This window comes from Rhincodon typus, chromosome 10, assembly GCF_021869965.1.
Source record: "Rhincodon typus isolate 14 chromosome 10, sRhiTyp1.1, whole genome shotgun sequence".
Taxonomy (NCBI): domain Eukaryota; kingdom Metazoa; phylum Chordata; class Chondrichthyes; order Orectolobiformes; family Rhincodontidae; genus Rhincodon; species Rhincodon typus.
Window position 1 is genome coordinate 63,021,596 of NC_063341.1, and position 9,537 is coordinate 63,031,132.

Here is a 9,537-nt window from a genome sequence, read left to right on the forward strand (position 1 = left end):
GTTGACCATTGCTGATATGAAATCTACAGTAGGTATCCGGTGATTAAATCTCATCATCTGCAGTTTCCAGTTCCCCTTGTTCCAGATAGAAACCGGATGTTATGGATTCCTGGCATGAAATTCAGAGCGGGTACCTGGTGACTCCAGCTCACTATTTCATCCTCTGGGCCTCGATCTGGGACAGCAGGCCCCAACAAAACGGGATATGATTCACTGGCAACAAGTGCCTGCACCCCCATTCACAGTTTGGTATCACTCATGCACCAGCTTCGCCATATCCTTACAGTAACATTTCCACTCACTTTGCACTTTACCACCTCATTCAGGCCCTAAAGGTTCACAGCAATTCTCTGTTGCCTTGTCTTAGGTGCAGTCACAAAGCCAGGCAGCTTGTCATGATCAGTCAAAGGGCTGGGCATGCTGTGGTACAGTTACATCAATCCCACACACACGCCATGTGTCAGCGACCTACAGGCAAACACACAGCACGTTCTTCAACCATATGGCCATGTCACAGTCTAAGAGGAGTAGGGCTGAGTCTGGTGAAAAATAACAGCCTTCTGTCAGACAGACCAGCGCAGTAAGACTAGGGAATTACCCAACATCAATACCGGGGCTTGGATGTGGTCAGTTTCTCACTTTGAATCAGAGTATCATAAATCCCCACAATATGAAAGCAGGCCATTTGGCCCATCAAGCCCACACTGACCCTCCAAAGAGCATCTCACACAGACCCATTTCCCCTACCCTGTCTCTGTAACCCTGCATTCCCCACAGCTAAAGCATACAACCTGCACATCCCTGGACACTTCAGGCAATTTAGCACAGCTAATCCACCTAACATACACATCTTTGGAATGTGGGAGCAAACCCACACAGAATGTACAAACTCCGCACAGACAGTTGCCCAAGGATGGAATCAAACCCAGGTCTCCGGCGTTGTGAGGCGGCAGTGCTAACTGCTGAGCTACCATGCCACCCCAAACCTGGGGCGTCCAGGGTCAGGGAGTGAGGCATGGTCAGTCCTTCAGGTCCAATGCAACCAGTCCAGGGACTCATGGTAAGTCAGTCGGGAAGCTGCACTGAGATCAGTCAGGGCGCCAGTTACTCATCACTTGGGACCACCTGCCCAAATCACTCAGGAGGCTGGGCCATAGACAGTGCAGGGGTCTGTCCACTAAAATTCAAACGGGTCAGCGCTGCAGCGGGAACACTGGGGAAGTCAATTGGAGGCAGCATGCTGTGATGCAGAGGACATAAAAATGTAATAGAGCTGACTCAATTCATAAGGGTGAGAGATGATGGGAGGCCAAAGGGTACATTGGGATGGGAGGTCATCGTCAGTTACCACTGCCCTTGCTTTAGTTGGGTTTTGGGGGGGAGGTTGGGTACAGTGCATTACTATGTTTTCCATGATGAAGCTCTGTACTAGAGGCTCAGTGAGTAGTGTAGAGTGACAAAAGTTAAATAATCTGGTTGGGTGGGAACGTGGGGAAGATCAAAGCTGATGAGATGATGAGGGAGGACAAGGAAGAAAGGAAAATGAAGGTTTGGGGATATCAGCTGGACTGAGAGACTGAGACTGACACTCACTTTTTAAACTGCTGACTGTATCCAACCTCATCCAAATTGCACAGGTGCAATGGAAATTAAAAATGGCAGCCTCCACATCTGGAGTGAGTGGAGTTGGTGTTTCACTCTGTGAGGGAGGAAGTCCACCTTCGTGTGATGTGACAGACACCCACATAGTCAGGTGAAGACAGGTACAGGTTTACAGAAAGCGATAGCCCTGTGGTATTATTGCTAGACTAGCAATCCAGAGACCCAGATACTGTTCTGGGGACTTGGATTTGAATCCCACCATGGCAGCTGGTAGAAGTTGAATTCAATAAAAATCTGAAATTAAAAGTCAAACGAAACCACTGTCAATTGTCAGGAAAAATCTATCTGGTTCACTAGTGTCCTTTAGGGAACGAAGCTGCCATCCTTACCTGGTCTGTACATGTGACTCCAGACTCACAGCAATGTGGCTGACTCTTAACTGCCCTCTGGGCAATTAGGGATGGGCAATAAATGCTGACCTAGCCAGTGATGCCAACATCTTGTGAATGGATAAAAAAAAACTAGCTGTTATCACAAAATGTTGTACGTGGACCTCACAGACTGACATACTGTGCCAACCAAAATATCTGGCCTGAAGCACTCTTGACCACATCATTGAATATTACAAATGAACCCTACTAATGCCTGTGAGACAAAGGTAATGTCTTGTGGTTCTCCTTGCCAAAGAAGTAATCATCTTCCACAGTTCCATAGTCCACAAAAGATGCAGATGCTGCTCACGTCACACCTTGGGCTGTAAAATGTCCACACAATTATGCTACATGCAATGTTGCCTTTCTTGGACACTGTGGAGATTGGGGTAGGAGGAGACCTACTCATTATTGCTTCTGCCACATATTCAATCTCTTACTATGTGTGCACCAAAAGCCTCAGCCAGAGACATCTAAATCACGGCAACAACGTGCAATGTCCCACTATTTCGAGGACACTGTCCAAATGTTATCTTTTTGCTCCAATTGCTAACGATCACATAATTGAAGAGCTGCTTTGTTCCTAATATTGACCACAGAGACTCTGTGGAACCACTCCCAGGGATCCAGCCACAGACGCTGTGGTTGTCCCTGTGGCTGCTGCACTAAGGAATAGGCAAGGAACCCAAGGCTCAACAAATCGTGGACCAGAATCAACCTCCAGTGGACGTGGAACCAATACCCACAGTGAGCTTGTAGCATAGGACCCTCATGATGTAGTGAAAATGCAGGCGAACAACAGTAGCGTGTCTTCCATGGAATACCATGCAGGTAAGAGGGGCTGTGGTGCTATACTCTGTCCAGACGTTAACATCAGAATACCATGTCATGCTGTCCAGCGTATCTACAATAAAACACTCCCTGCCACTGGGGCAACCAAGGGTCATTCATTTCGACATCAGGTTTCTGTGTAGGTGTTGCCTGGGGCTTTGTACCAATACCATCCAGACGGAGGACATTGCCTGATCCTCGGAATCTCTGATCAATACAACTGGAAGACACACTGAGGCTACGGATGGACGAAGGGGAGCTGAGAAAGCTGCAGCTTGGTGTTCATTAACAATATGAAGATGTTCTTCAGGCAGAACAGCACCTACAGCACAGTGCTATCGACCACTGCGACATAGATAGAACGTCCTTGTGAACCTCATTCAACAGACCTGAGTTGAGTGAAATTGTTTTTCACTGACTATAAATTTTCTGATGCTGCTGAGGCCAATATTCCCTGTGTAATCCGAACTGCAAGTGCAGGTTAACACTTTGATCTTTCTACGCTGTTAATAAAAGTTAAAATTATGAATGGATTGAAGTCTTCACATCATCCAATACTCCCTTGATCATGACAAAGTTGTGTTAGTGTGGGCACTATGAAATGGACAGCTATCACAGGATTATACAGGGCTAGAACATTACGTGGTGTTAAGAGTGACTAACCTCTCTAGCTTCATTCTTGAACTAAAATGACATTCATCCAAAAGCCAATGGTGAACAGTGAACATATATTTACAGATGTGAGAATATACTAACAAATGAAGAGCCACCCATGCCATCTATATGCCTTCAGAAGATCTTCTTTTCCCTTCATGTCGCAGTGCGGTCCTGATGTCCACAGTTAGAGTAGAGGGACTGTGTCCTATTCTGAACCCTGTTGACCTTATCAAGTTTTGGTTGATGACCCCAGGGACATTTGTATCTAGAAGGCCCAGACAAGTTGACTGGCTCCTGCTCAGAGGTAAGCACGTGCTCCTCGACTTGAACTCCCGCAGCACTAAAGATGGCATGCAGGATGGAGATGGAAGGCATGATCATCTCTGGGATGTACTGAGCAGAGACTTCGAGGGGAGCCAGTATGTGACTCCTTGTCGGGATGGGGGAGCCCTATCTCCTTGTGTGGAAGGGGCACCTGGAGTGAGGTAAAGGTCCCTCATCTCCCTATCACATTACATTGGTGCTGATTTGCCTCCAAAATCCAACTTGAAAGGGTGCAGAAAAGATTTACAAGGATGTTACTGGGACTAGAGGGTTTGAGCTATAGGGAGAGGCTGAATAGGCTCAGGCTATTTTCCCTGGAGCATCAGAGGCTGAGGTGACCTTATAGATGTTTATAAAATCATGAAAGGTCTTTTCCCCAGGGTGGGGCAAGTCCAAAACTGGATGGTATAGGTTTAAGGTGAGAGGGATAAACTTTAAAAGGGACCTCAGGGGCAATTATTTTCAGGCAGAGGGTGGTGCATGCATGCCAGAGGAAGTGGTGGAGGCGGGTACAATTACAACATTTAAAAGGCATCTGTATGGGAACATGAATGGGAAGGGTTTAAGAGGGATGTGGGCCAAATGCTAGCAAATGGGACTAGATTAATTTAGGATATCTGGTCGGCATGAATGAGTTGGACCGAAGGATTTGTTTCCATGCTGTGCGCTCTATGACTCTAAGTCATTCATGTGGGTGACCAATTGAAGGAAGGTTACATCCCTCCTCAACCCCAAGTAGAATGGAAGGAAATGATGGAAGAGTTGCACCTTCAATCTCAAGCTAGTCTCATCTGTGCTTGTTGCAGATAGCCTCACTTATGAACCTATCAACAGCAAACATAACAGCAATTTAGGATGGAGTATATGCAAATTTTGAGTAAGGAAACCTAAATTTTTATTTTATATAAATCTAATTTTGTTTGTAGTTGACATTAAACTGAAGTCTACTGTTTAAGTTCTGTATTTACCAGCCTTAAGTAAGGTTTTGTTTTTTAAGTGTTCCGGTGAAAGAGCAGCATAATTAAGAACTAGCTGAAACTGGATCCTCATTCAGTAAGTGAGATAGGCTTTTTGTCTTAGGGGCATATAAAACTAACCAATTTAGTTCAACTTAAAACCCAATTGCAATATATAATAGAGTGCCAGAGTTAGGTGATTAAGCGAATGACAAGTAGAAAGTGAAAGAGGTGTTCTGTTGCTTTTGCTTTTCCTAAACCTGTTTAGCCTCAAAAACTGATGATACTCTGCTATAGGAGAAATTGTGGTTCATTTTTTATTTACTCTTGGGATGTGGGTGTGGCTGACTGGCCAGTATTTATTACCTGTCCCTAATTGTCCTTGAAGGTGGTGGTGAGCTACCTTCTTGAACTAGTCTAGTAGGTAGACCCAATATGCCATTAGAGAGGGAATTTCAGGATTTTGGGCCGGCAACAGTGGAGAAATGGCAATATATTTCCACGTCAGGGTGATGTGTGTCTTGGAAGGGAACTTGCAGGTGGTAGCATTCACACGTATCTGTGGCCCTTGTGCTTTTAGATGGAAGTGGCCATGGGTTTGGAAGGTGCCATCTAAGGATCTTTGGTGAATTTCTGCAGTGTATCTTGTAGATAGTAGCAGTAGTGTGAAATGAGCATCAGTGCCAGAATGACTGAATGCTTGGATGATGTCAAGCTTATTGAGGTTTTGTACAGGTGTATGCATCCATGCAAGTAGAGTATTCCATCACGCTCTTGACTTACACATTATAGATGGTGGATAGGCTTTGGGGAATCAGGTGAGTTATTCACTGCAGAATTCCCAGCCTCTGACTGGCCATTGGAGCTACTTTACATGGTGAGTCCAGTCAGCTTCTGATCAATGGTAACGTGCAGGGGGACAGGGGATTCAGTGACAGCAACACCTTTGAATGTTATGAGGCAGTGGCTAGATTGTACTTTATGGTAACTATCTGGTTTTTCTACTTCAAGGGTTCAAAGTGGTGCAACTGGTAATAATGGTAAATATACATAAATGACAAAAAGCCAGCATTCAAGTTCAGCAGATAATAGGGAAGGCCAGTGCATCACACAAACCAACCTTCCATTCATTAACTCCATCTATACTTCCTGCTGCCTTACGAAAGCAACCAAAGTAACCAAAGATCCCTCCCACCCCAGATTCAATAACAGCTTCTTCCCCACTGTAATCAAACTTTTGAACGGACCTCTTAGGTTAATTCATGTTAGTCTCTGCACCTTCTATGTGGTATATAGAACACTATATTCTGCACTTGGTTCTGCTATCCTGATGAACTGTGTATGCTACAATCTGCCTGTGTAGCACATACAATAACTTTTCATTACCTCAGTACATGTGAGAACAAATCAATCAAGGCATGTAATAAGTTAGGCTTAATTTCAAAGGGAATAGACTACAGAAATAGGGAGGTTATTAACTATACAAAGGACTATCCGGAATACACCTGGAAGTAATGCAGGGACCTGGAACTAAGATACTGAAGATCCATTCAAGGCTCTGAGATAGACATATTTTAATTAGTAAGGGAATCAAGAGTTAAGGAAAAAACAGGAAGGTGGAGTTGAGGATTATCAGATCAGTGGCAAATAAGGTATCTGCCCACATTTTACAATCAGCAGTGAAGCAAGGTTACTTGCCACTGACCTTGAATAAAGCTATCCACAAAAATTTAGTTTGTGGTATGTATTTTCCCTCTTCTGGCAGCAGTCAAATCTGATTCCAAGTGTTCATGGGAATGTCTTGGCATACAACAGTAGGGAAACAACAAATCACAAAGTTACCCACTACAAACCATAAAGTGCCTAGTAGTCTTTAATTTAAACTTTTCATAGTAAAAGTAATTGGATGAACATAGAAACTAAAATAAACACATTTAAAAAGGAAATAAAAGAAATTCAAGAGTTTTTACAAGACCAACTGTTATGGACCACACAATAAGCATAAGGAAGATGTTCTTGTTAAAACACTTGGTTTTCATCAATTTCAGTCTGCTGTTAAAGGTATTCACAGACCATCAGGTGGATCACTGAGTCACTAACAGTAATTTCTACTGTTACATTCACCATGGAGACCAATAACCTGAAGGAACAAGACTTCTCAGATGATTCCAATGGTAAAACTAAAATTAAAACTAAATACGAATTAATGGGTAAACTATATTCTGCAAAATTTATCAAAATTAGTCAGTCTACTAGAAATAATGCCATAGCCAAAATGCCCACCCCCAATTGCTAGAATTTCCCAAAAATACAGACATTAACATTAATCAGTGTTTAAATGTGCACGTCAAAACTCCATTTGTTGCATCAAGTTCAGTAAAGGAGCAATGACAAATGCAGAGCACTTCACCAATAGTCACACCATAATGACCCTATGATTTTACTGACTTCATCATGATGCCAAGAGAGGCCAACAATAATTAAAGCTCAACACATTACGTCATTGATATGTCATTTCCACTAGGAATAATATGATGAGCTAGTCATACTTCAGGGCTTATGCTCTCCACCAACTGTCCCAAGAAGCTGTTGGCAGTAAGAAATAACTAGCCTATGGAAAATGTTTTCTACATTGGCAGCCTCAAATTACTATCCAAATTAAGGAAGTTAACAAATGTTCAATTCATCTGATGTAATATAGGACTATTTCTATACAGTCTCGACTTGATCAAAGGGCCTTTTTAACAGATGTATTACTTACAGAGCAATCATCATGAAGATCATTACCTCACCTATTTTCTGAAACTAGGGTGATATGGTGATCAAATGCTATTACAGAGTGTGACTGTATTGGATGCTACATTCCCAGTTTCTTCCATTATACAATCCCTTAATGAGTAGTGTGCATGCTCACACCTTAAAGGGAGCATTGGTCTGCATTTTCCACATACATTAACAGTCCAGAGTACTGTGCCATTAGTCTTGTCAAATTTTGAATAACTGATACCATCATCTCCATCTCAACGACCCCTTGCCATAAAGAAATCCATTCTCAAAGAACTCAATGTAAATTCATTGTAATATCTCAAATTATTAGTGACAAAAAAAAAATCACATTGACCTTTTTGGAAAAAAATAGTAATGGAGATAGTATGACCTGCATTACTGAGGGAGGAGATTCAGTTGCACTTTTCAAAAGGAAATTGGTTATATATTTGAAAAGGCAATAGTTTACAGGCTATATTTAGCACTGATCACTACACCATCTCCTTGAAAACATTAAAAATATCGTGAGATGTAAAGAAGAAAATGCATCCGATGCCATCAGTCTGGAGGAGGCTGGTAAGTTTATGTTTGCAATCCATTGTAAGAGACTCAAACCTGAGACATTGACGGCACTAAGCATGCTTTGAACATGTTCATGAATTCTAGACAAGTAACAAAAATTCTGTATGCCCAATTGTATATATACTGCTCCCTCATAACTTCATACATACTTATCCAAGCCTAGAATACTTGGGTAGAGAGGTTGGCAGTCAAGGTTTAGAAACCTAGAAAAGATAGAAAATTGGAGAAGTAAGCCATTGGGCCCTTCAAGCCTGTTCCACCATTCAACATGATCATGGCTGATCATCCAGCTCAGTACACTGTTCCCACTTTCTCACCAAACCCTTTGGTCCCTTTAGCACTAATAACTATATCTGTCTCCTTCTTGAAAACATTAAATATCTTGGCCTCAATTGTTTTGTCGCAGAAAATTCCAAGGCTCACAACTGTGGGTGGAGAAGTATCTAAACTCAGTCCTAAATGGCCTACCCCATATCCTTAGTCTGTGACCCCTGGTTTTGGACTCCCCACTTATCAGCAACATGGTTCCTGCATTTCCCCTGTCTAGTCTTTTTAGAATTTGAAGGTTTTGAAAGAGAATCCCCCTTCATTCTTCTAAATTTGCGAATATAGTCCTAATCAATCCAGTTTCTCTTCACATCAGTCCTGCCATTCCCAGGAACCAGTCTGGTAAATGTGTATCACATTCCCTCCACAACTGAACATCCTTCCTCAGATAATGAGGCCAAAACTGTACACAATATTCTAGGTACAGTCTCACCAAGGCACTGTAAAAATGCAGCAAGACATCCCTGTTCCTGTACTCGAATCCTCTCCCTATGAAGGCCAACATACTATTTGCCTACTTCAGCACCTGAAAGCTTAGTTTCAGCAACTGGCAAACAAGGACACCAAGATTCTGCTTCATCTCAGACTCTCTCAATCAACCACCATTCACTTATTAATTTTCCTTCTGTTTTTGCTTACAAAGCGGATAACCTCACACTTATCCACAGTAGACTTCATTAGATCAGCAGCACCAAGTATGGATTTTTATGAAGAGGCATCATTGGACCTGAAACATTAACTCTGCTTTATCTCCATAGATATTGCCAGAGCTGCTGAGTTTCTATAACCATTTTTTTTTCCAAATTTTCAGCATTTGCAGCTCTTGGTTTTATTTTGGATCTCGCATAGAATTAAGATTAAAGTACTAATGTTTAATCATTAACTGTGGGAAAATCTCTTTCAAGTTTTTCATGGAAACACTTGTAAAACTGTTTTCATATTTAAGTTAAAAAAATTTATTTGCGCTGTGCAAGTTCGTTACCTAATCTAAATGTTAACAAGAGCATACCAATTTTAGTCTAACATGACTCTTCCCTGAAAATAAGTTTGGATATTAGTGA